Genomic DNA, 24,253 nt, shown 5'->3' on the forward strand with positions numbered 1-24,253 from the left:
TAAGATCAGCTCCAACCATTACTGAACTACAAAGTCTGGGGCTAAACCATGTCACAGACTCATAGAATGGGTTGGCTCAGGCTGGAAGGGACCTCAAAGCTCATCCAGTTCCAGCCCCCTGCCCTGGGCAGGGACCCCTCCCACCAGAGCAGGCTGCTCAAGGCCTCATCCAGCCTGGTGCTGAATGCCTCCAGGCAGGAGGCAGCCACAGCCTCCCTGGGCAGCCTGGGCCAGAGTCTCCCCAGCCTCCTACTGAAGAACTTCTTCCTCAGCTCCACTCTGACCCTGCTCTGCCTCAGCTCCAAACCATTGCCCCTTGTCCTGTCTCACAAAAAGTCTCTCTGCAGCCTTCCTGCAGGATCCCTTCAGGTCCTGGCAGCAGCTCTGAGGTTCCCCTGGAGCCTTCTCCTCTGCAGGCTGCACAGCCCCAGCTCCCTCAGCCTGTGCTCACAGCAGAGCTGCTCCAGCCCTTGGAGCATCTTTGTGGCCTCCTCTGGACCCTCCCTCCCGCAGCTCTGTGTCCTTCTCCTGCTGGGGACACCAGAACTGGAGGCAGGATTGGAGGTGAGGTCTGAGCAGAGCAGAGCCCAGGGGCAGAATCCCCTCTGCTGCCCCTCTGCACTCAGCAGGGACATCCTCCACAGCCATTGTCCCTGTCCCTGCAGGCCTTTGCAAACAGTCTCTCTCCATCCTTTTTGTAGGCCCCAGATGTTCTGGGAGTGTTGTCAGTGATCCAAACCAGACCCATGCCTTCTTCAGTTCCATGCAGCTACTTGTGTCTGCTCTGCATCTGCCAGCACAACCACCCTGCCCTGATACTGCTTCATCAACTCCACCTCCAGGGCTGGGGCCTCAACCACCTCCCTGGGCAGCCTGCTGCAGTGTTCCAGCAGCCTCCTGGGGCAGAACTTGTTCCTCACATCACAGTGACCCCAGCCAGCTCCCTCAGCACCCCTGGGTCCAGCTCATCTGCTCCCATGGACTGGTGCCCAGGTTACTGTTCCCTGCTCTGATCCTCTTCTACTAAGGGACTGTGCTCTGAGGAGCTTGAGGTTCCTGAGGTCAGCCTCATGGTCAGCCTTCATGTCCCTTGCCAGATGTCACTCCACATGGGCTTTGGCTCTCTCTACCCTTCCCCTGCATGAGCAGCGTTCCCAGAGCCCTCCTGGGTCACCTCCCCTTTCTGCTGCACTTGATTTGTACTTGGGGTTGCTAGGAAAGGATTGCTGCTCCCTGCAAGCCTCCTTCCACCTCAGCTTGGTTATCTGCTCCTTGGCATGGACAACAGCTCTTCTGGACCCCTCTTCTCTCCAAGGCTATCCCATGGGATCTGAAGATGCCAGGCCTGTGATGCAGCTTTTATCTCCAGCTCCTTCCTCTCAGGGTCCTCAACTCCACCATCTGGTGCTCACTGCAGTCAGGGCTGCCCCAGCCTCCACATCCCTCACCTCTTCTTGCTTCTTCATGAAGATGAGGCCCAGCAGCTCATCTCTCTTTCTGGCCACCTTCATCACCTGTGTTAAGAAACCTGTGACCTGCTGCCCACACTCCTCTTGGTGCCCCCAGCATACCCTGGGCCTTCCTGGCCACCAGGGCACCTTGCTGGCTCATGGGGAACTTGTTGGCCCCCAGCACTCCCAGGTCCTGCTCCCTGGAGCTGCTTCCCAGCAGGTCTCCCCTCCCCTGTCCTGCTGCAGGAGGTTGTTCCTCCCCAGGGGCAGGACCCTACCCTTGCCCTTGGTGACCTCCAGGAGGTTCCCTCTGCCCAGGTCTGCAGCCTGCCCAGCTCTGGCTGGCTGGCAGCACAGCCTGGGGGCTGTCAGCCTCTGCTGCTCCCCAGCCAGCAGCTCCTGCTCCCCAAATGCTTCATCTCACCTTTTTTGGGGGGCAGTCTTTTGTGGAGAGAGGACTTTGCTGGTGAGCTTCACGCACAGCCTTGAGCACCCCCAGAGTCACACCACTCTCACCCTGGCAGAGGCACAGCCATTGGGGTTGTGCCATGAGCTTGAGGAGCACCTGTGGGAGTTTTGGGCTAAAACTTTTCACAGCTCTTGCACAGAAAGTAGTGAACTGGAACTACATCAGCACTGGGTGTAGCAAGGAAAATAGAAGATAGTTCTGAAGAGTCCCACAGGGGAAGATGCCAGACCGAAACCAGTGGTACAAAACAGCCTCTCTTTCTTTCTTCCCTCTCCGACTATCTGGCTTCTGCTCGACCTTGGCTGCACTGCTCTGTTGTGACTGCTCTCAACAACAACTGCTCTGCTCTGTCTCTTGTCCCTTTTGTGTGCAGGGGGTAGGGAAAGAGGCAGGGAAGAGAGAAGCTGTTGCAGCTCCCCTGGTCTTTGCCAGGTGGATCCTGGTGCTGTTGATGAGTAGTGAATGCCTGCCAATGTTGTCAGTCCTGGGTATTTTGTACAGCTTCAGTGGATTCCACTGCAGAGTGGAGTTCTGCTTGGAAACACAGCTCCATTTGCTTCCAGCTGAGTTACTCTGGCAGAGGTACTGCTGGAGGGGGGGAATTTCCAAGCCATCACAGCACCTTTAGGTTTGAGGAGAGTGGCTCTTTACCAGTGCTGGATGCAGTGCAGTGTGGCAGTGCTCAGAGAATCAATTTAAGAAGGACATTGAGACACTTGAACATGTCCAGAGAAGGGCAAGGAGCCTGGGGAGGGGTCTGGAGCACAAGGCTGGGGAGGGGTCTGGAGCACAACCCTGTGAAGCCTTTCCAGCATGGCTCCAGCCCAGAAGAACATCTGCACTTCAGCAGCAGAGTTATGTTTGAAGAGCCATGGGGAAGAGTTGGGGGCAGCAGCCCCAAGTTCAGAGAGCTCCAAGCAAGCTGGGGAGGGACTTTGGAGGGGGTGAGGGAGGGACAGGAGTGGGGGGGATGGAGCAAAAGGAGAAGTGGGGAGCTGGAGCTTGGCTGTGAGGAAGAAGTTGTTGGCCAGGAGCTGCTCTGCTCTGGAGACAGCCTGAGAGAGTTGGGCTTGTGCAGGCTGGAGAGGAGAAGGCTCCCAGGAGACCTTCTGGTGGCCTTCCAGGATCTGCAGGGGGCTGCAAGCAAGCTGGGGAGGGACTTTGGAGGGGGTGAGGGAGGGAGAGGAGTGGGGGGGATGGAGCAAAAGGAGAAGTGGGGAGCTGGAGCTTGGCTGTGAGGAAGAAGTTGTTGGCCAGGAGGGTGGTGAGAGCCTGGCCCAGGCTGCCCAGGGAGGTGGTGGAAGCCTCCTGCCTGGAGGTGTTTGCAGCCAGGCTGGAGGTGGCTGTGAGCAACCTGCTGTGGTGTGAGGTGTCCCTGCCCATGGCAGGGGGTTGGGGCTGGCTGAGCCTTGGGGTCCCTTCCAGCTCTGGCAGCTCTGTGCTTCCATGATTCTGTCAGCTGCTGGCCTTCATCTGAAGTGGGAAGTGTTGCACAAGAGCCCTGCTGCACTTCACAGCAGGGAGAGCCTTCCAGACAAACCCTACCCGTGGTGGCCTTCCCCCTTCAAGCACTGGAATCCAAGTGGAGAACCTTTCATCCCTGTTTCCTAGGCCCCTGTCCTATCTCCAGGCATCTCAGGTAGAGGATGAGCCACTTGAAGGGGGTGGGATGGCCTCAGCCAGCAAAGGCCAACTGAAAGCTACCACACTGAGAGCCAAGTCCTAGCAATGAACCTCAAGTGAAGAGGAGGCAAAGCAGGACAGGAAGCAGGTTTGCTCCTGGAGCAGCAGAAGCATGGCCTTAGGGGAAATCCTGTTCCTGTGAGCCCTCACTCAGTCTCCAAGGCAGCCAGAGCCAGCCCCAGGACAAAGAAAGAGTCATCCTTGACTCTTTGAAGGTGTCCAGAGAAGGGCAACAAAGCTGGGGAGGGGTCTGGGGCACAGCCCTGTGAGGAGAGGCTGAGGGAGCTGGGGTTGCTTAGCCTGGAGAAGAGGAGGCTCAGGGGAGACCTTCTTGCTCTCTCCAACTCCCTGCAGGGAGGTTGTAGCCAGGTGGGGGTTGGGCTCTGCTCCCAGGCAGCCAGCACCAGAACAAGAGGACACAGTCTCAAGCTGTGCCAGGGGAGGTTTAGGCTGGAGGTGAGGAGAAAGTTCTTCCCAGAAGGGGTCATTGGCCCTTGGGATGTGCTGCCCAGGGAGGTGGTGGAGTCCCCATCCCTGGAGGTGTTCAGGAGGGGACTGGATGTGGCACTTGGTGCCATGGTTTGGTTGTCAGGAGGTGTTTGGTTTAGGGCACAGGTTGGAGCTGATGATCTCTGAGGTCTTTTCCAGCCTGGCTGATTCTGTGATTCTGTGGTTGCATGAGTGCTTGCCCCATCTCTCACAGCCTTTGGAGAGGAGCTGAGGCTTCAGCAGCACTTCCCAAGAGCTTCCCCTCTGTGCATGCTCAGCCCAGGTCTGAAGTGAGGGGTGGGGGTGAACTGTGTGCACAGGGGCAGGCCCAAGAGTCTCTGCTGTGCTCCTAGGAGACTTTGCCCCATGTGAAGCCCTTTGTATTGGGGTTAAGTGCAGGTTTGCTGAGCTCTGGAGCTGCACTTGCTGTTTTCTGCTCCTTGTGAGCTGTAGACACAGAAAGTAACACTTGAAGGCTTGAGGTTTTCTGGAGGCAGGGTGTGAAGCCAAGCAGGGTTAGGCTCTGTGTTTCTGCAGCAGTGCCAGGCACAGGCTGCAAAGTGAGCCCAGCTCTCTGCAGTGCTCAAGGGTTTACCAAAGGCCCTCTTGGGTCTGGACAGGGAAGAAGCAAGCAATGTGATTCAGCAGCACAGAACCCCAGAGACATCCAGGGAGGCAAAGCCCCTCAGGGTCACCAACCCCAACCCCTGACCCTACCCTGCAAGGCTCACCCCTAACCCACAGCCCCAAGCACCACAGCCAAACCACCCTGAAACACCTCCAGGCTTGGGGACTCCACCACCTCCCTGGGCAGCCTCTGCCAAGCTCTGACCACTCCTGCTGGCAAAAGCCTTTGCCTGGTGTCCAGTCTGAGCCTGCCCTGCTGCAGCCTGAGGCCATTGCCTCTTGTTCATCCCCTGTGAGAGGAGAGCAGCAGCAAGCTCTGCACAGCCTCCTCTCAGGGAGCTGCAGAGAGCAGGGAGCTCTGCCCTCAGCCTCCTCTTCTGCACACTAACCATCCCCAGCTCCTTCAGCCTCTCCTCATCAGATTTCTCCTGCAGGCCCTTCCCAGCTTCCTTGCCCTGCTCTGCCCTGGCTCCAGCACCAAAACTTAAGACAATATTCATCTGGGCACCCTTTGAGCCCAGGTGCAGCAGTGGCCCTGGCTATCTGGGGACCTGTGCTGAGTGATGAGGCTCACCCCTGTGCAAAGCAGGGGTCACAGCCACTGGGCACTGGCAGCACAGCAGCCTGAAGCCCTGGCAGGTAGTTCCTCAGTGGCCCTGCTGTGTTGTCCCCTTTTTGCCTGGCCTGGAGGGAGTGGATCTTTGATTTGCAGTGTTAAATCCTCAGAATGGTATTAATGAGTCAGGAGGTGGAGGGGTGGCTGGCTGAGACAGTCTGCTTAACCTCTGGTGGTGACTCACAGAGTAGTGGGGGCTGGAAGGCACCTCTGGAGATCACCCAGCCCACCCCCCTGCCAGAGCAGAATCACCCAGGGCAGGGCACACAGAACACATCCAGGTGGGGCTGCAAAGTCTCCAGAGGAGACTCCACCACCCCTCTGGGCAGCCTGCTCCAGGGCTCTGCCACCCTCCAAGTCAAGAAGTTCCTCCTCATGTTCAGAGGGAGCTTCCTATCTTCCAGTTTATGCCCAGCACCTCTTGTGCTGTCCCTGGGCACCACTGAGCAGAGCCTGGCCCCAGCCTCCTGACAGCCACCCCTGAGAGCTCTGTAGGCACTGAGCAGATCCCCCTCAGCCTCCTCCTCTCCAGGCTCCCCAGCCCCAGGGCTCAGCCTCCTCCTCCTCTCCAGGCTCCCCAGCCCCAGGGCTCAGCCTCCTCCTCCTCTGCAGGCTCCCCAGCCCCAGGGCTCAGCCTCCTCCTCCTCTCCAGGCTCCCCAGCCCCAGGGCTCAGCCTCCTCCTCCTCTCCAGGCTCCCCAGCCCCAGGGCTCAGCCGCCTCCTCCTCTCCAGGCTCCCCAGCCCCAGGGCTCAGCCTCCTCCTCCTCTCCAGGCTCCCCAGCCCCAGGGCTCAGCCTCCTCCTCCTCTCCAGGCTTTCCAGCCCCAGGGCTCAGCCGCCTCCTCCTCTCCAGGCTCCCCAGCCCCAGGGCTCAGCCTCTTCCTCCTCTCCAGGCTCCCCAGCCCCAGGGCTCAGCCTCCTCCTCTCCAGGCTCCCCAGCCCCAGGGCTCAGCCTCCTCCTCCTCTGCAGGCTCCCCAGCCCCAGGGCTCAGCCTCCTCCTCCTCTCCAGGCTCCCCAGCCCCAGGGCTCAGCCTCCTCCTCCTCTCCAGGCTCCCCAGCCCCAGGGCTCAGCCGCCTCCTCCTCTCCAGGCTCCCCAGCCCCAGGGCTCAGCCTCCTCCTCCTCTCCAGGCTCCCCAGCCCCAGGGCTCAGCCGCCTCCTCCTCTCCAGGCTCCCCAGCCCCAGGGCTCAGCCTCTTCCTCCTCTCCAGCCTCCCCAGCCCCAGGGCTCAGCCTCTCCTCAGCTGAGAGCTGTTCCAGTGCCCTCAGCAGCTCTGGGGCCCTGTGCTGGACTCTCTCCAGTAGTTCTTTGTCCTTCTCGAGCTGGGGAGCCCAGAACTGGACCCAGGACCTTCAGTTACAGAGGGGGGAAAGTGAGCTGGAGGCAGTGAGTAATGGGTGACTGCTTTGTGTTTCATTCTCAGCGCCTTTGGGCGGGGGGTGGGTCTGGGAGGAGATGCTCATTGTATGAACAGAAGGTGCAGGCCCTGTTTTTGGGGTTACTGACCAACCCCCCCAGGTGCTGGAGAGACATTCTGCAAAACAAGGGCTTGGAGCTGTCTCTGCTCTGTGTTCTGTGTGCAAGCAAAGCCTCAGGACGCAGAGGCTCGGCTCAGTTTCTCTCTGACAGGAAGAAGCTCCCTCCACACCCAGGAGCCCTGCTGGTGACCTCCAGCAGAAAGCACCAGCTCCTCTGAACTCCTGCTTTGCTTTTTGAATCATAGAATCACAGTATCAGTCAGACTGGAAAAGACCTCAGAGATCATCAGCTCCAACCTATGGCCTAATCCCTAGCACCTCCTGACAGCTAACCCATGGCTCCAAGTGCCACATCCAATCCAGGGCTGGGGACTCCACCACCTCCCTGGGCAGCACATCCCAAGGGCCAATCTCTCTGGCTGGGAAGAACTTTCTCCTCACCTCCAGCCTGAACCTCTCCTGGCACAGTTTGAGACTGTGTCCTCTTGTTCTGGTGCTGGGTGCCTGGGAGCAGAGCCCAACCCCCACCTGGCTACAACCTCCTTTCTGGCTGCTTTATTTGCTTCAAGATGATGATTTATCTTCTGCTGGGCAGTGTTGGTTCCTTGGGGTCTTGCAGTGCACTAAGAAACTGCTTTGAAGAGCAAGAGATAGCATCAGCAGAGCATGGAGGGGGCTGGAGGCTGCAGCACTGCTGCTGAAGGTGAAGGCAGCGGGAGGAGATGGCCAGGTCCCTCCTGTCTCAGTCCCTCCTTGGCATGGAGGTCAGCACTGGTGCAATCTCAGACCTCACTGTTGTAACCCAGGGGGTGCTGGGCAGGCCTCCAGGGAGCTGGCACCAGGAGCTGATGGAATGTGCATTCCCAGAACCCCAGTGTGGGGATCATCCAGACACAGCATCACAGAGTGCTCTGGGCTGGGAGGGAGCTCCAGAGCCCATCCAGCCCAGCCCCCTGCACTCAGCAGGGACATCCTCCCCTGGAGCAGGCTGCCCAGAGCCCTCTCCAGCCTCCCCTGCAATAGCTCCAGGCAGGGAGCCTCAACCACCTCCCTGGGCAGCCTGCTGCAGTGCTCCAGCAGCCTCCTGGGGCAGAACTTGTTCCTCACATCCAATCTCAATCTGCTCTGCTCTGCTTTGCAGCCCTTGCCCCTGGTGCTGTCCCTGCAGGCCTTTGGGAGCAGTCTCTCTGCAGCCTTCTTGTAGCCTCTTCAGGTCCTGGCAGGCTGCTCTGAGGTCTGCCTGGAGCCTTCTCTTCTCCAGGCTGAACAGCCCCAGCTCCCTCAGCCTGGCCTCACAGCAGACGTGCTGCAGGCCCCTGAGCATTTCCATGGCCTCCTCTGGAGCCTCTCCATCAGCTCCAGGTGCTCATGCTGAGGGGCTCCACAGCTGGACACAGCCCTGCAGAGCAGAGCAGAGAGGCAGAATCCCTCTCTTCAGCTCTGGCCACACTGCTTTGGATGCAGCCCAGGCTGCCCTTGGCCTCCTGGGCTGCAAGCTCACACTGCCTGCTCCTGGCCATCAGCACCTCAAGTCCTTCTCTGCAGGGCTGCTTTCTATCCCCTCCTCCCCCAGCCTGGACTGACAGTGAGGATAGTTCTGGCCCAAGTGCAGAAAAGCCCTGCTTAAGCTTGCTCAGGATCACAGTGGGCAGGGGAGGTTGGGGCTTGGAAGCTCTTCAGAGGAGACTCCACAACCTCTCTGGGAAGCCTGCTCCAGGCCTCCAGCAGGGACGTTTTTGCTCCTGTTGAGATGGAACTTTGGTCTGAACTCCTTTTAGCTCTGAAAGGGGAAGCCTTTGCCTGGAGCGCTCTGCCTGAGCCCCAGCATGGCTACTGGGCTGCATTTCCCCATCAGGGAGGAGGGAGCTGCTCTGGCCAGCCGTGCTTAGCCCAGGCAAGGGAATGTTGCTGAGAGGGTGTGGATTGCTCCTTGGGGACTGCAGCAGCTGGCACCCATCATGAGGGGCTGTGTTTCTGGGTAAGGTCAACTTGATCTCTCAGAAGCCTTACAGAAGGCAGAGTCCAGTTGGCCTTTGTCTTCAGCAGGTGACTTCTGCTGTCCCAAGAGGAGTGCCCTGGCCCAAAGTAGCCATGAGTGTCATCTACAGAACCAGGGATCCATTGCCTCTGCAGCAGCTGGGAGGGGTTGGGTTGGAAGGGACCTCAAAGCTCATCCAGTGCCAACCCCCTGCCATGGGCAGGGACACCTCCCACCAGCCCAGCTTGCTCTGGGCTCCATCCAGCCTGGCCCTGATGAACATCTCCAGGCTTAGAGGCAGCACAGCTTCTCTGGGCAGCCTGTGCCAGTGCCTCCCCACCCCCATGGGGAAGAATTTCTGCCTAATGTGCAATCTAAATCCAGCTGCTTCCAGCTCAAAGCCATTGTCCCTCGGCCTGGCACTCCCAGCCCTTGGCAAAAGTCCCTCCCCAGCTCTCCTGGAGACTCTTCAGGTACTGCAAGGCCACCAGGAGGTCTCCCTGGAGCCTTCTCCCCTGCAGGCTGCCCAAGGCCAACTCTCCCAGCCTGGCTCCCAGCAGAGGGCTTCCAGCACTGCCAGCACTGCTGTGGCCTCCTCTGGCCCTGCTCCAACAGCTCCCTGGCTGTGCTGAGGGCTCCAGAGCTGCCCCAGCACTGCCTGTAGGTGTGAGCAGAGGGGCAGAATAGAATCCTAGCAGTGCTCAAGCCAGATGTGGGGCAAATGCCAAAGGGATGAACTCCTGGCTTGAAGAGTCAGTGGTGCTGTGTGTCCCCTGACAGCATTTGGTGAGGAAATCTCTTAACAGAGAACTTGGCTTGAAATGTTTTGGTGCAGATGCAGTGTTCTGAGGGGATGACTTCTTTAGCCCAGAGGGTTTTGCCATGCCATGGAGGGGGGAAAAAAAGCACAAACTGAAGTGGCTGAGTGCCCAGGAGTGGCACTGCCTGAGCTGGGAGCGCTGCAGCTGGGCACGGGGTGCAGTCACCTGTGAACACCACCCTGCCACCTGGGAAGTGCCCTTCTAGGTGAGGGCACTGACTTTGGCAGGGCTGTTTGGGCTTCCTGGTGGAAGGTTACAAGTGTGACCACCGTGGTGCTAAACTGCTGTGGCTGAGCTTCTCCTGGGTGTGCCCCCTGGGGCTAGCTCTGCTCTCTGGAGAAGGGAAGGCTCAGAGGGGACCTGATCAATGTCTGCAGAGGCTGAGAGCCCTGGGGCTGTTGAGCCTGGAGAAGAGAAGGCAGAGAGGGGAACTGAGCAATGTCTTTCACTAGCTGAGGGCTGGGGGTCAGGAGCCAGGCTCTTGGCAGTGATAGCCTGGGGGGTAATGCACATAAACTCAGTCACAGGAAATTCCATCCCAGAGTGAGGAGAAAGTTGTTTGTTGTGAGGCTGCTGGAGGCCTGGAGCAGGCTGCCCAGAGAGGTTGTGGAGTCTCCTGGTGTGGAGAGCTTCCAACCCCCCACTGGATGTGCTCCTCTGTGCCCTGCCCTAAGTGGTCCTGCTCTGGCAGGGGGTTGGTCTGGAGGATTGCTGGAGGTCTCTTCCAATGTCCTGTGACTCCAGGATCCTCTCAGCTCTGCTGAGGGGCTGGAGGTCAGCTCCTGCCAGCACTGAGGACACCTGGCTGTTTCTCCGCGGACAGAAGGAGCCATAAGGTGTTTAAGCAGAAGCAGGGGAAGGATGGACACTCCCTGGGAGCCCAGGAAGAACATGCTGAGCAAGGTGACATTGAGCTTGAAGCTGCTTGCATGGCTTGAGCAGCAGGGGTGGAGTGGGGGCTCATGCAGGGGCAGCAGAAGGTCTTGTGTCCCAGTGGGCCTTGGGGATAGCTGGGGATGTGTTCCTGCTTTCACACAATCATAGAAGCACAGAGCTGGCAGGGCTGGGAAGGAGCAAACCTGCTTCCTGTCCTGCTTTGCCTCCTCTTCCCTTGAGATTCATTGCTAGGACTTGGCTCTCAGTGTGGTAGCTTTCAGTTGGCCTTTGCTGGCTGAGGCCATTCCACCCCCCTCAAGTGGCTCATCCTCTACCTGAGATGCCTGGAGATAGGACAGGGGCCTAGGAAACAGGGATGAAAGGTTCTCCACTTGGATTCCAGTGCTTGAAGGGGGAAGGCCACCACGGGTAGGGTTTGTCTGGAAGGCTCTCCCTGCTGTGAAGTGCAGCAGGGCTCTTGTGCAACACTTCCCACTTCAGATGAAGGCCAGCAGCTGACAGAATCATGGAAGCACAGAGCTGCCAGGGCTGGAAGGGACCCCAAGGCTCAGCCAGCCCCAACCCCCTGCCATGGGCAGGGACACCTCACACCACAGCAGGTTGCTCACAGCCACCTCCAGCCTGGCTGCAAACACCTCCAGGCAGGAGGCTTCCACCACCTCCCTGGGCAGCCTGGGCCAGGCTCTCACCACCCTCCTGGCCAACAACTTCTTCCTCACAGCCAAGCTCCAGCTCCCCACTTCTCCTTTTGCTCCATCCCCTCCCACTCCTATCCCTCCCTGACAGCCTCAGAAGTCCCTCCCCAGTCCCATGGAGCACAGAGGGTGGTTGTGTCAGCCCTCTTGCGACAGGCTGGAGTCCCATGACTGTGCCATGGGGTCAGATGCAGAGGGACAGTGAACTGGGAGCTGCCCAGGAAGGAGCAGGTTCGGCAGCGGAGCAGCAGGAGGTTGCAAAACTGGGCTGGAGGTCAAAGTCTATCCACGTGTCCAAGTGCAGCAGAACTCAATGCTTCTTGGCCCTCTGAGGCAGCAGCAGGGCAGGCTGGCAGCTGGCTTGCCAGCAGTCCCTGCTCTGTTGGCAGCTTTGTGTGAGCCTCCTCCTTGCAGGGGATCCCAAAGGCAGCTTCCTCCCTGCACACCTGCTGCAGCCAGCCTGAACTGCGAGTGGGAGGAAGGGCAACTTGCCATTTCCTAGCAGGTTGGGCTTCATGTGGGACTGGAGGAGTGTGGCTTCCTCTGGCCAGGCTCTGTGAGTCACACAGCAGTGACACAGCATTCCTGCTCTCTGGAAACCTGACTGCTGCAGCTCAGGAGTGCTGCACAACAACCCCTAGGCTTGGAGACTTCACCTGGAAGTTCTGCAGAACCTCCCCTGTGGGGCCAGGCTGGGAGAGCTGGGGCTGTGCAGCCTGCAGAAGAGAAGGCTGCAGGCAGACCTCAGAGCAGCCTTGCAGGAGCTGAAGGGCTCCAGGAGAGCTGGGGAGGGACTTTGGAGAAGGGCTGGGAGTGCCAGGCCCAGGGACAATGGCTTTGAGCTGGGAGAGGAGAGATTGAGAGTGGAGAGGAGGAAGGAATTGTTGAGAGTGAGGGTGGGGAGAGCCTGGCACAGGCTGCCCAGGGAGGCTGTGGCTGCCTCCTGCCTGGAGGGGTTGCAGGCCAGGCTGGATGAGGCCTGGAGCAGCCTGGGCTGGGAGGAGGGGTCCCTGCCCGTGGCAGGGGCTTGGAGCTGGATGCTCTTTGAGGTCCTTTCCAACCTAAACCATTCTATGAATCTATGGAATTACTTTAGTAAAGGCAGCAGGGACAGAGCAGCAGCCCCTGGCTGTGCCAAGCTGCCCTGAGCTGCAGAGAGTGCCTGAGGGAGCAGAGCCTGGGCTGGGAGTCACAGCCCTGAGCAGAGGCAGCTCTGCCCTGGCTCTCAGCAGCCCCTGGCTGTGCCAAGCTGCCCTGAGCTGCAGAGAGTGCCTGAGGGAGCAGAGCCTGGGCTGGGAGTCACAGCCCTGAGCAGAGGCAGCTCTGCCCTGGCTCTCAGCAGGACATGAGATGACAGTTTGAGTCTGGCAAGGCAAGGAAGAGCTGTCCCCAGCAAGGCTTTCAGGGGTGGGGGGGATGTTCTCTTGCTGTCCCTGTGGTGCTTGTATTTCCAACAAACACCAGCTCTGAAGCTCAGCAGCAGTTCCTGCTCCTAAATGGCAGCAGTGTCTCATGTTCCCAGCAGAGAATCACAGAACTGTCCAGGCTGGAAGGGACCCCAAGGCTCAGCCAGTGCCAACCCCCTGCCATGGGCAGGGACACCTCACACCACAGCAGGTTGCTCACAGCCACCTCCAGCCCGGCTGCAAACACCTCCAGGCAGGAGGCTTGCAGCAGGCAGGAAGCCAGCAGGGGCACACTCAGGCATTTTGGGTGGCCCTGGCCATCCTCATAGCACAGCCAGGTGCTGGAGGGAGGAGATGGAAGCGGAGCAGCAGCCCCCAAGCTGAGAGCATCACTCCCAGATGTTCAGTCCTATAGAAGGAAAATGATGTCAGCAGTGCAGGCTGTCCTCTCTTTTTAGCCCTGAGGCTAAATCTGTCCTGGCTGAATGGTGTAGGAGGACAAAAAGCCATCTTTCTGCACCTGCTTTGGGGGAGTTCATCCAGTGTGGCTCCTCTGGTTTGCTGAGGGCTTTGCAGGGGCTTGAGCTGTATCTGTCTGGGCACATGCAAGATGCAAATGCAGAATGGTTGAACAGGTTGGGAAGCTGTTCCCCAGGCTTGCTGCAGTTACCTGTGAGACTTGCCAGACTTTCCTGTCTTCTGCCTCCTGGCCCCACCTCACTGGTGGGAACAGAGAGCTGCTTCCTGAGGTGCCTTGAGGGCATTGAGCTCCTACAGGCAGAAAACTGCACACCTGCAGCCCCCCAAAGAGAGGATTTCACAAGGAAGAATGCATTTGTTGCCAGAAGGGATGGAGTTGGCCTTTGGCTTCATCAGGTGACTTCTGCTGTCCCATGAGGAGTGCCCTGGCCCAAAGTAGATGTGAGTGTCATCTACAGAGCTAGGACTCTGTCACCTCTAAAGTTGAGTCTAAACAATCAGATCACAGGTTGGGTTGGAAGGGACCTTAAAGATCATCCAGTTCCAACCCTTCTGCCATGGGCAGGGACACCTCCCACCAGCCCAGCTTGCTCTGGGCTCCATCCAACCTGGCCTCCAACACTTTCAGGCATGGAGGCTCCACAGCTTCTCTGAGCAACCAGTGCCTCACCACCCCCATGGGGAAGAATTTCTGCCTAATGTCTGATCTCAATCAAGCTGCTTCCAATTTGAAGCCATTCCTCCTCGTCCTGGCACTCCCATCCCTTGTCCCAAGTCCCTCCCCAACTCTTCTGGAGCCCTTCAGGTACTGGAAGGCTGCTCTGAGGTCTCCCTGCAGCCTTCTCCCCTGCAGGCTGCCCAAGGCCAACTCTCCCAGCCTGGCTCCCAGCAGAGGGCTTCCAGCCCTGCCAGCACTGCTGTGGCCTCCTCTGGCCCTGCTCCAACAGCTCCCTGCCTGTGCTGAGGGCTCCAGAGCTGCCCCAGCACTGCCTGGAGGTCTGAGCAGAGCACAGCAGAGGGGCAGAATCCCCTCCTGCCCCTGCTGCCCACCCTGCTGGGGCTGAGGCCAGGCTGGGGCTGGGCTGGCAGCGCTGGCTGCCGGCTCCTGGCCAGCTCTGCACCCCAAGGCCTTCTCCTCAGGGCTACTCTCCATCCCTTCAGCCCCAGCCTGGACTGACAGCAGAGGTTGCCCCGACTGAGTTGCAGGTCTGTGGACTGGCAGTGGGCAGTGTCATAGCCCTTTGCCTTCACTCCTGCACTCCATCAGCAGTGACTTGCCTGGAGGCCTTGCTGCGGTGTAGGCTGCTGGCAAACACTCTGCCGGCCCTTGCTCATCCCAGCAGCCCTTCCAACCTGTGGCTTCACTCTGCCTTCTGTTGTGGTTTTGTCCTCAATGACATGGAACTCCCCAGTGGCCCCAGGCCAGCAGCCAGGCGTCCTCCGCTCCCGCTCCCTGCTCACCAGGGCTGCTTCCTGCCTCCCCTTCCTGCTTGCCTCTGCCACCTCCTGCAATTGTGTGCGGCTTCCTCGGTCGCTCTGTGCCTCCAGTCCTTGGTGTGCCTTTGGGGATACAGGCTGGGTGTGTGCCCCCAGGGACCAGTGATGCTGCTGATGGCCTAAACCACCTTTGCCAGGCTGGGGAATTTACTTTCTTTAAGTGGACCTGGGGGTGCTGGGGGAGGAGAAGCTCAGCAGCAGCCAGCAGTGTGTACCTGCAGCCCAGAGAGCCAAGCAGAGCCTGGGCTGCAGCAAGAGAAGTGTGGCCAGCAGGGCCAGGGAGGGGATTCTGCCCCTCTGCTCCACTCTGGTGAGCCCACAGCTGCAGCTCTGGGGCCAGTGCTGGAGCCCCCAGCACAGGAAGGCTCTGGAGGGGCTGGAAGGTGTCCAGAGCAGGGCCAGGAGGAGGAGCAGAGGGCTGGAGCTGCTCTGCTCTGCAGACAGCCTGAGAGAGTTGGGCTTGTGCAGGCTGGAGAGGAGAAGGCTCCCAGGAGCCCTTCTGGTGGCCTTCCAGGATCTGCAGGGGGCTGCAAGCAAGCTGGGGAGGGACTTTGGAGGGGGTGAGGGAGGGAGAGGGGTCTGGGACACCTCTGAGGGGGGCAGGAATCAGGCCTGGGACAGGGAGCCAGCAATGGGCACTGGCAGCCCAGAAGGCCAAGGGCAGCTCAGCTGCCAGTGCCCATTGGCAGAGGTGGAGGGAGAGGATCCTGCCCCTCTGCTCTGGGGTGTGAGGGAGGGATAGGAGTGGGGGGGGACGGAGCAAAAGGAGAAGTGGGGAGCTGGAGCTTGGCTGTGAGGAAGAAGTTGTTGGCCAGGAGGGTGGTGAGAGCCTGGCCCAGGCTGCCCAGGGAGGTGGTGGAAGCCTCCTGGCTGGAGGTGTTTGCAGCCAGGCTGGAGGTGGCTGTGAGCAACCTGCTGTGGTGTGAGGTGTCCCTGCCCATGGCAGGGGGTTGGGGCTGGCTGAGCCTTGGGGTCCCTTCCAGCCCTGACAGTTCCATGATTCTATGATTCCACCTCCCACCAGCCCAGCCTGCTCCAGGCCTCAGCCAGCCTGGCCTGCAACCCCTCCAGGCAGGAGGCAGCCACAGCCTCCCTGGGCAGCCTGTGCCAGGCTCTCCCCACCCTCACTCTCAGCAATTTCTTCCTCCTCTCCACTCTCAATCTCTCCTCTCCCAGCTCAAAGCCATTGTCCCTGGGCCTGGCACTCCCAGTCCTTCTCCAAAGTCCCTCCCCAGCTCTCCTGGAGCCCTTCAGGCACTGCAAGGCTGCTCTGAGGTCTGCCTGCAGCCTTCTCTTCTCCAGGCTGCACAGCCCCAGCTCTCCCAGCCTGGCCCCACAGGGGAGGTTCTGCAGCCCTCAGAAAACTGCAGGTTTCCTCAGCCCTGAGTATTAAAATAGGAAGTGGGAAACTGATTGAAGACAGATGCTGGAGATGCACAATTCTGTGATTCTAAGTGGTGTGGAGCTGGGTTTGTTTGGGGGTGTGACTTAACATCTGCTATGTCTGTCTGTTGGAAAAGGAATCCATCCTCCCATCAGTGCCTCTCTCAGGTTCACATGGTCATCCTGAGGGGCTGGGGGGAAAGGCTGAGAGCCTGCAGAAGAGCAGCCCCAGAGGGCAGCTGAGCAATGCTCAGCAAGAGCTAAAGGAGCTGTGGGGGGCAAGAGGCTGGGGCCAGGCTCTGCTGAGTGGTGCCCAGGGCCAGGCCAAGGGGCAAGGGGCACAGAGTGGCAGGCAGGAGGTTGGAGCTGAGCAGGAGGAGAAAGTTGTTTGTTGTGAGGCTGCTGGAGGCCTGGAGCAGGCTGCCCAGAGAGGTTGTGGAGTGTCCTGGTGTGGAGAGCTTCCAACCCCCCCTGGGCTCTGTGCTGCTGGGCAGGGTGCTGTGGGTGCCCTGCTGGAGCAGGGCTTGGGCTGGGGGATGCCCAGAGGTCCTTTCCAGCCCCACCGTGCTGGGCTCATGCTCCTCTCCCCTGAATCCACACGGGTTGGTTCCCCCCCGCTGCTGTTACCAGCCCGAGCTGCCGCCCTCCGGCCCGCCTGGCAGCCCCGGCCCTCCTCCTCCTCCTCCTCCTCCTCCTGCCGGGTCACCTCTCCCCGCTGCTGACGCAGTGCCCGGGGCGGCCGGCGGGGCCGGGGGGAGGGGGCGCGGCAGAGGCAGCGCCGGGTGCCCCCCGCTCACCTCCCGTCCCTTCCTTCCCAGGCGCTGCGCAGCGGCGGCCGGCGAGCGGAGCAGCGCAGGCGGAGCCCGGGGCGGCCGAACGGCAACTTTTAATTTGAAGGACGAAGTTGAGCTCCCGCAGGAGACCGCGGCGGAGATCCTCGGCGCCGGGAGCTGCTGTGCCTCAGCGGCGGAGGAGGGAGCGCCGAGCGCTGGGGCTCGCAGGGGCCTGGCTGCCGTCCCCCTCGCCCCCTGCCCGCAGCTGAGCGGCTGCTGCCGACTGGCAGGAGGAGAACTTGGCTGCTGGGACCTGCTGCCTGCTTTGCCCTGGGTGAGTAGCTGCCGCCCGGCCCTTCGCTTTTACACGGCCGCTGGGCTGCTGAGCACCGGCCCGGGGCTGGCTTTGGAAAGGAGCCGTGCGGTGTGGGCACAGCCAGAGCTCAGAGGCGGCTTCGAGGGAGTTTGTTTCCTATTTGTTGCTTTGGTTTGGTTTTGATTTGTTGTTCTTCTGTTCTGGTTTGGTTTGCTTTGCTTCGGTTTTGTTCTGTTTTGGTTTAGTTTGCAGTTTGGTTTAGGTTTGGTTTGGTTTTAGTCTGGTTTTGGTTTGGTGCTGTTTGCATTGCTTTTGATTTGGTTCTGTTTTGGTTTGGTTTGGTTCTGTTTTGGTTTGGTTTGTTCCAGTTAGGTTTGGTTTGTTCTAGTTAGGTTTGGTTTCCCCCAGTAAAAGGCAGCCAGGCTGCCAGCAACTGGTACAGCAGTTACCCAACCCCTGTCTGCTGTGCCCAGGCTCTGGCATGCTCTCCTAGATGGGTTCTTGTCTTGCCATGGCCAGGCCCTGAGGCAGCTTGGAGTCTCTCCCTGGTCTCAGGGTCTGTAGGGTTTGTTTCCAGCACACACTGGTACAAGGTAATCAGAGTTCATGTTTCCTGGCAGCACCACTAGCTTGGCACAAAGAGTCAGGGACAAGCTGCTGGCCCTTTTGCCATCCTGGGGCACCTCTCCTCGCCCCTAATTGCTGCCAAGCATCCCCTGGGCACAGCTGCAGTTGGTGCCTCTATGAAACAGCGAGAGCAGGAGCGCGCTGCAGGCTGGAGATGAGCTTTGGGAGGAGCTGCACGTAGGAAGAGGCAGCACCATGCAACAGGCTGCTTTGCTCCACTTGTGTCACACCCCACCCAAAAAGGGGAATGCCTGGGTTGCAGGGGAGGGTGGGGTGTGTGGAGCGGCACAGTGAGTCACAGGGAGGGCACAGAAAGCCTCTCAGCAGGCTTCAGAAAGAGGAGCCTCACTTTACCCATCAGCTGGGTCTTGGGTCTGTCGCTCCATGGTGCCTGGTTCTGTGCTGGTGGCATTGCCACCTTCTCCTCCTAAACCTCTGTGGCGCTGCCTGTGTTCACCTGGGAGCTTTCCAGTAGGGTTTGGAGGCACTGAACACTTCTGTATTGAGTTTGGGGGAAGAAACTGAAACCAAAACCCTGCAGCAGCTCCTCCCTCTCCCTCTCTCTCTCTCTCTATTTACTCACTGCCACCCAGGCGGTTCTGTGAGACCCCACCTCCCATCCTGCCTCCAGCTCTGCTGTCCCCAGCAGCAGAAGGACTCAGAGCTGCGGGAGGGAGGGTCCAGAGGAGGCCACAAAGATGCTCCAAGGGCTGGAGCAGCTCTGCTGTGAGCACAGGCTGAGGGAGCTGGGGCTGTGCAGCCTGCAGAGGAGAAGGCTCCAGGGGGACCTCAGAGCTGCTGCCAGGACCTGAAGGGATCCTGCAGGAAGGCTGCAGAGAGACTTTGCCTGAGGGTGTCTGAGACAGGCTGCCGGGGAATGGTTGGAAGCTGAGGCAGAGCAGGGTCAGAGTGGAGCTGGGGAAGAAGTTCTTCAGTGTGAGGCTGGGGAGAGCCTGGCCCAGACTGCCCAGGGAGGCTGTGGCTGTCTCCTGCCTGGTGGTGTTCCAGGCCAGGCTGGATGAGGTTGTGAGCATGCTAGGCTGGTGGGAGGTGTTGCAGGGGAGGAACTGAATGCTCTCTGAGGTCCCCTCCAGGCTGAGCCATTCTGTGGTTGTGTCTGTGCATAGTGAGATGCTCAGCAGACTACCAGGTGTGGGGCTGCAGTCTGTGTGTCTATCTCTGAGCCTGGCACGTGCATATAGAGAGAGAGATTTGGTTTGGTTCTAAAGCAGGCTTAGAGGAGCATTAATTCTCCTATCCTGTCAAATAATCCCAGGCCAGCTTTGTTGGTGAGCTGCTTTGGTTATGCAAAGCAGGAAAGCAGACCACAACAAAGCACAGCCTTATCAGCTCCCTGCTCACAGCACCCAGATCAATCATTAACAGGGTCCCAGGGCCTGCACAAGCTCCTCAAGAGGTTTCTCACCCTGAAACGCCCTTCCTTCAGCAGCTGAGAAGAGAGGTTCCTTGCAGGTGTTGTGTGTGCAGCTGTGGTGCTTACTGTCCTGGGTAATAAAGAGGGAGAGGGTCTCCTTTTCATGTGCTCTGAGCTTCACAGCTGGCACTGGGCTGCAAGGGACCCTAAAGGGCATCTTGTGCACCCCCCCTGCAGGCACAGGGACAGCTGCAGCCAGAGCAGGCTGCCCAGGGACACAGCCAGGCTGAGCCTGAATGGCTCCAGCCATGGAGCCTCCACCACCTCCCTGGGCAGCCTGTGCCAGGGTCTCCCCAGCCTCCCTGTGCAGAGCTTCCTCCTGAGCTCCAACCTGACTCTGCCCTGCTCCACTTCCAAACCCTTGCCCCTGCTCCCATCCCCACAGCCCCTTCTGGACAGTCCCTCCCCAGCCTGCCTGGAGCTGCCCTGCAGATACTAAACTGCAGCTCTGAGGTCTCCTGGAGCCTTCTCCTCTCCAGGCTGCACAGCCCCAGCTCTCCCAGCCTGGCCCCACAGGGGAGGTTCTGCAGCCTCTGAGCATCTTGGTGGCCTCCTCTGGAGCCTCTTCATTAGCTCCAGGTCCTTCCTGTGCTGAGGGCCCCACAGCTGGCCCCAGCCCTGCAGGTGAGGTCTCCCCAGAGCAGAGCAGAGGGGCAGGATCCTCTCTCCAGCTCTGGCCACACTGCTTTGGCTGCAGCCCAGGCTGCCCTTGGCCTCCTGTGCTGCCAGTGCCCATTGCTGGCTCCTGCCCTGCTCCTCCCCCCCAGCACCCCCAAGGCCTTCTCTGCAGGGCTGCTCTCAGTCTCATCCCCCCCAGCCTGGATTGATTCTGAGGGGTGCCCAGAGCTAGGTGCAGGACCTTGCCCTTGGCCTTGCTGCACCTCCTGAGGCTTTCCTCAGCCAGCTCTGCAGCCTGCCCAGGTCCCTCTGGATGCCCTCCCGTGAGAGTAGTTCAAACTAAGGCAGAGGGCAGGAAGACAGCATGCTTGGGGGGTCAGCTGGTGCTTTGCTGTGATGCTAGAGAAACTACAGCTGGACAATGCTCTGATTTCACCTGAACAAGGGTCTTGTGCTGTGTTTTGGCTTGAAGGAGGGGTGGGGGGGGATGAGGGTTTCAGCTCTTTACTGAAACAACCCAGAGAGCTGTGCAGAAAGTGGCAGCTGAGCCCTGTGCTGCTCTGCCAGCTGCCAAGAGCAGCTGCTGGTGCCCTCTGGGCTGGTGCTGGTGCCCTCTGGGCTGGTGCTGGTGCCTGCAGTGGGGGACAGCTTCTTAGATCTGCTTCCCAGCACTGCTGCCTGTTTCTGGCAGGGTTTCTCACCCCTGGCCACAGCAGCAGCATCCTAGCAGTAGATGAATCATATCAGCTTCTGCTGCTTCCCTGCCTGTAAATACTGTCACTCATTAATGAGGCTTAATTGTAAATGGGCTTGTGGCTGCTGGACTGCTTGGCTCAGCAGCTTTGCTTCCTGGGATCCTGGGATTCCAGTCTGTTTGAGCTGGGAAGAGCTGCTGTGGGCCTTGCCTGCCTTCAGTAACTGATTTTGGACAGGTAGTTGAAGGCATTAGAAGGGCTGGAGAAGGGCAGCCAGGCTGGGGAAGGGTCTGGGGAGGAGCAGCTGAGGGACCTGGGGCTGTTCAGTGTTCACAGTGTTCAGAGGAGGCTGAGGAGAGACTGCAGCCAGCTGGGGGTTGGGCTCTGCTCCCCAGTCTCAGGTGAGAGAAGGAGAGGCAATGGCCTGAAACTGTGCCAGGGGAGGCTTAGGCTGGAGCTGAGGAACAATTCCTTTGGTGCCAGAGTGGTCAGGGATTGGCAGAGGCTGCCCAGGGAGGTGGTGGAGTCCCCATGCCTGGAGGTGTTCAAGGAATCTGTGGCCATGGCACTTGTGGCCATGGTGGGGTTGGGCTGACTGTTGGGTTTGATGATCTGAGAGGCCTTTTCCAACCCAAACACTTCTGTGGTTCCATGAACTGCAGAGCAGGCTTGTCCTGCCCACCCCCTGCTTCTCTGGGCGTGTAGGAAATGCATTTCTCCGAGGCATTTGGTGCTTGTGATCTGTGGAGTCCTGCCCACATCTGAGTCTGGGCTGCTGGGGCTGGCCAGGAGCCTGTTCTGTGGCAGGGACTTGAAGGGTAGCAGATACAAAGCACTTGAGGACATGCTGTGTGGAGAGCAGGAGAAGCTCCTCACTCCTGAGCTTGGCAGCCTGGTGCTTGAGCAGCAGGCAGAGAGCTCAGCTCCAGAAGGCCAGAACCTGCTCTAGCTGGCATGACTCAAAGCTTCCAGCTAAACCTTTCAGCTGCCTGCACCAGCCTCAGAGCTGTGCCTTGCCATCCTCAGGCTGTGTCTGTTGGAGGTGCTGAGCCCTCAGTCCACCTCTCTGAGGCCGAAGGTCTGCCTGCTCCTGGAGGAGGTTTGTGTTTGTCTCCCTGGTGATGCCTGCTTCTCATGAGACCTTTGGGAGCCCAGCTCTGGAACCCGGCCTGGAGAAAGCAGCCCCAATGCCAGGGCCTGCTCTGTGCTGTCCCACAGCCTGTGCTCTGCATCTCCAGGTCTCCATCCTGCCTGGGGAAGCTCAGAACTGCCCCTGCTGCTCAGGAAAGTGCCCCTTTTGCTTGGCTAACTCTACAGGGTGGCTGCACATTGATCTTCTGGAAGCTGAGCCTTCTAAAGCTCCTCCACCACCTGAGGAGAGAACTCAGGGTTAGCTGCATACCTCTCTTACACCTGAGACTGAGTGGCTGAAGGAGGAGATACCCAGAGCTGGGGGAGGGAGATACCCAGAGCTGGGGGAGGGAGATACCCAAAGGTGGAGGAACAATCCAAGGGTGGAGGAGCTACCCAGAGCTGGAGGAGAAGGCAAATCCAGACCTTTCCCCAAGAGATGTGAGTTTGTCAAGGGAGGTCTCTCTGCTGGTTCCTGAGGTCAAAGCTGCTGACAGGCCTGGAGATCCATCTGAAGTGGATCCTAAAAACCAGCAAGCACACTGTAGCAGGGAGGCTGTGGCTGCCCCTCCTTGGAGGTGTTGAAGACCAGGTTGGATGAGGCCTTGAGCAAGCTGGGCTGGGGGGAGCACAATGAAGAAGTTCCTTTAGGTCTCTGTTCAAGTGAATGCTCAGCTCTGTAGTCAGACACCGATTCAGGTGCTTTAGGACATGCCAGGAGGTGCTCAAGGCCAGGCTGGATGGATGCTGCCTGCCAGGAGGTGCTCAAGGCCAGGCTGGATGGGGTGTAGGGCAACCTGGGCTGTGATTGAATTAGACATCAGGAAGAAATTTTTCCCTGGAGCCTGGTGAGGCACTGGCACAGGTTGCCCAGCAGAGTTGTGTAGTCTGCAGGTCTGGAAGCGATCCAGGCTGGGCTGGATGAGGCCTGGAGCAGCCTGGGCTGGTGAGAGGTGTCCCTGCCCATGGCAGGGGCTTGGAGCTGGGTGCTCTTTAAGTTCCCTTCCAGACCCAGACCATTCTGTGACTCTTAATGCCCAGGACATGATAGAGGGAAGCCAACAGTGAGTTCTTCACAGCTAGAGAATGTTCAGCAGGACATTCTCCCTGGGCTGCTGACTTGGAGACAAACAGCATTTCTTCTTGGCAGGGTGCTGTGGATACAAGCTATGGATAACAGTATGTCCCCATCCCTGGATGGGCTCCAAAGGGGCAGAGCTGGGTGCTGAGGGCCATGGCTTAACCCCAGCCTTGGCAGAGCTAGAGATTGGTTGGAGTGGGTGCTCTGAAAGGGCTTTCCCAACCCAAACTGGAGTTATTCTGCATTTCAAAAGCCAGTTGGAGACTTGAAGTTACTCTTAGAATCCTGCAGTTGAGCAGTTCATTACCTTCAGTTTCTTTTCCCCTTCTTCCTGGGCTGCATTTCATGAGCAGGAAGACAACTTCCTTGCTCCCAGTGATCTGCATGCCCCTGGGGCTTGGTCCATGGAGAAGAGGCCTCTGCAGCCCAGCAGCTTTCTCAGCACTGCTGTGCTGTAGTCATTCTCCCAAGCAGTGAAGTTGGACACAGTGAAGTGCAGTTTATTTACATTGCAGACTTGGTGCTTTGGGATTGATTAGTATTAAACATGGAGGACATGCTTGAGAGGGGCAGAGTTAAGCTCGAGGAAGGCAGATTGAGGCTGGAGAGGAGGAAGAAACTGTTGGCAGTGAGGGTGGGGAGAGCCTGGCACAGGCTGCCCAGGGAGGCTGTGGCTGCCTCCTGCCTGGAGGTGTTCAGGACCAGGCTGGCTGAGGCCTGGAGCAGCCTGGGCTGGGGGGAGGGGGTTGGAATTGGATGCTCTTTGAGGTCCCTTCCAGCACAAGCCACTCTCTGACTCTGTGCCTTCACAGAACACCACCTGTGGACCTGTTTGCTAGGGACTGCAGGCTGGAGGTGAGGAGGAAGTTCTTCCCCATGAGAGTGGTGAAGCCCTGGAATGGGTTGTCCAGGGAGGTGGTTGGGGCCCTGTCCCTGGAGGCGTTTAAGCCCAGGCTGGCTGAGGCTCTGGCCAGGCTGATCTAGTGTGGGGTGTCCCTGCCCATGGCAGGGGGGTTGGAACTGGATGATCCTTGTGGTCCCTTCCAACCCTGACTGATACTATGATACTATGACTGGCATTTTGAGAAGCTCTGGCAGGGAGGTTGCAGTACCCCCCCCGGCCAGGGAGAACAGCTCACCCTTGTTTGCTGGCTGAGCTGCTGGGTTCACATAAACAGCCCTCCCTCAGCCCAGATCTATTTTTAAATGGTAAAAGTCCACCCCTCACCAGGTGACAAGAGCAGAGCTGGCTGGCACAGGGACTGCTGGCAAACATCTTCCCTGTGTGCAGTGCCTGGGTGAGGGCAGGGGGGGAGAGAGCTCGTTCACCTGGCTGCAATTGAAAGGCCACCTGAAGTCTGCCTGGTCGAGAAAGAGTGTGAAAAAGGTACTGTCCTCAGGGTGAGACCACATCCTGGCTGCCAGGGTGAAAGGCAGTGTTGAGGGAGGTGGATTTTATTGCAGAGCTTTGGGATGGCAGCCACCACTGCTTGGAAAGCTGCTCTGCCTCTTGAGGCAATGCTGAGGGACAACAGCTGCTGCTGGTGGTGGTAAACATCACGGGAACAGCAGTACAGGCTGGGGGAGGAGAGGCTGAGAGCAGCCTGC

General features: G+C 59.1%; 1 protein-coding gene across 3 annotated transcripts in view; it reads left to right on the top strand.

Annotated features, from left to right (window-relative positions):
• SGMS1 (sphingomyelin synthase 1) overlaps nt 1-24,253 on the top strand; it is a 103,545-nt gene that overhangs the window by 37,545 nt on the left and 41,747 nt on the right. For all 3 annotated transcript variants that reach the window (XR_010991236.1, XM_068169198.1, XM_068169199.1), the window contains exon 3: nt 16,788-17,076. The gene's annotated coding sequence lies outside the window, so the exon portion shown is untranslated. The remainder of the gene's footprint in view (nt 1-16,787; nt 17,077-24,253) is intronic.

This window comes from Melanerpes formicivorus, unplaced genomic scaffold, assembly GCF_026170545.1.
Source record: "Melanerpes formicivorus ecotype bairdi unplaced genomic scaffold, bMelFor1.0.p_v2 SCAF_171, whole genome shotgun sequence".
Classification (NCBI taxonomy): domain Eukaryota; kingdom Metazoa; phylum Chordata; class Aves; order Piciformes; family Picidae; genus Melanerpes; species Melanerpes formicivorus.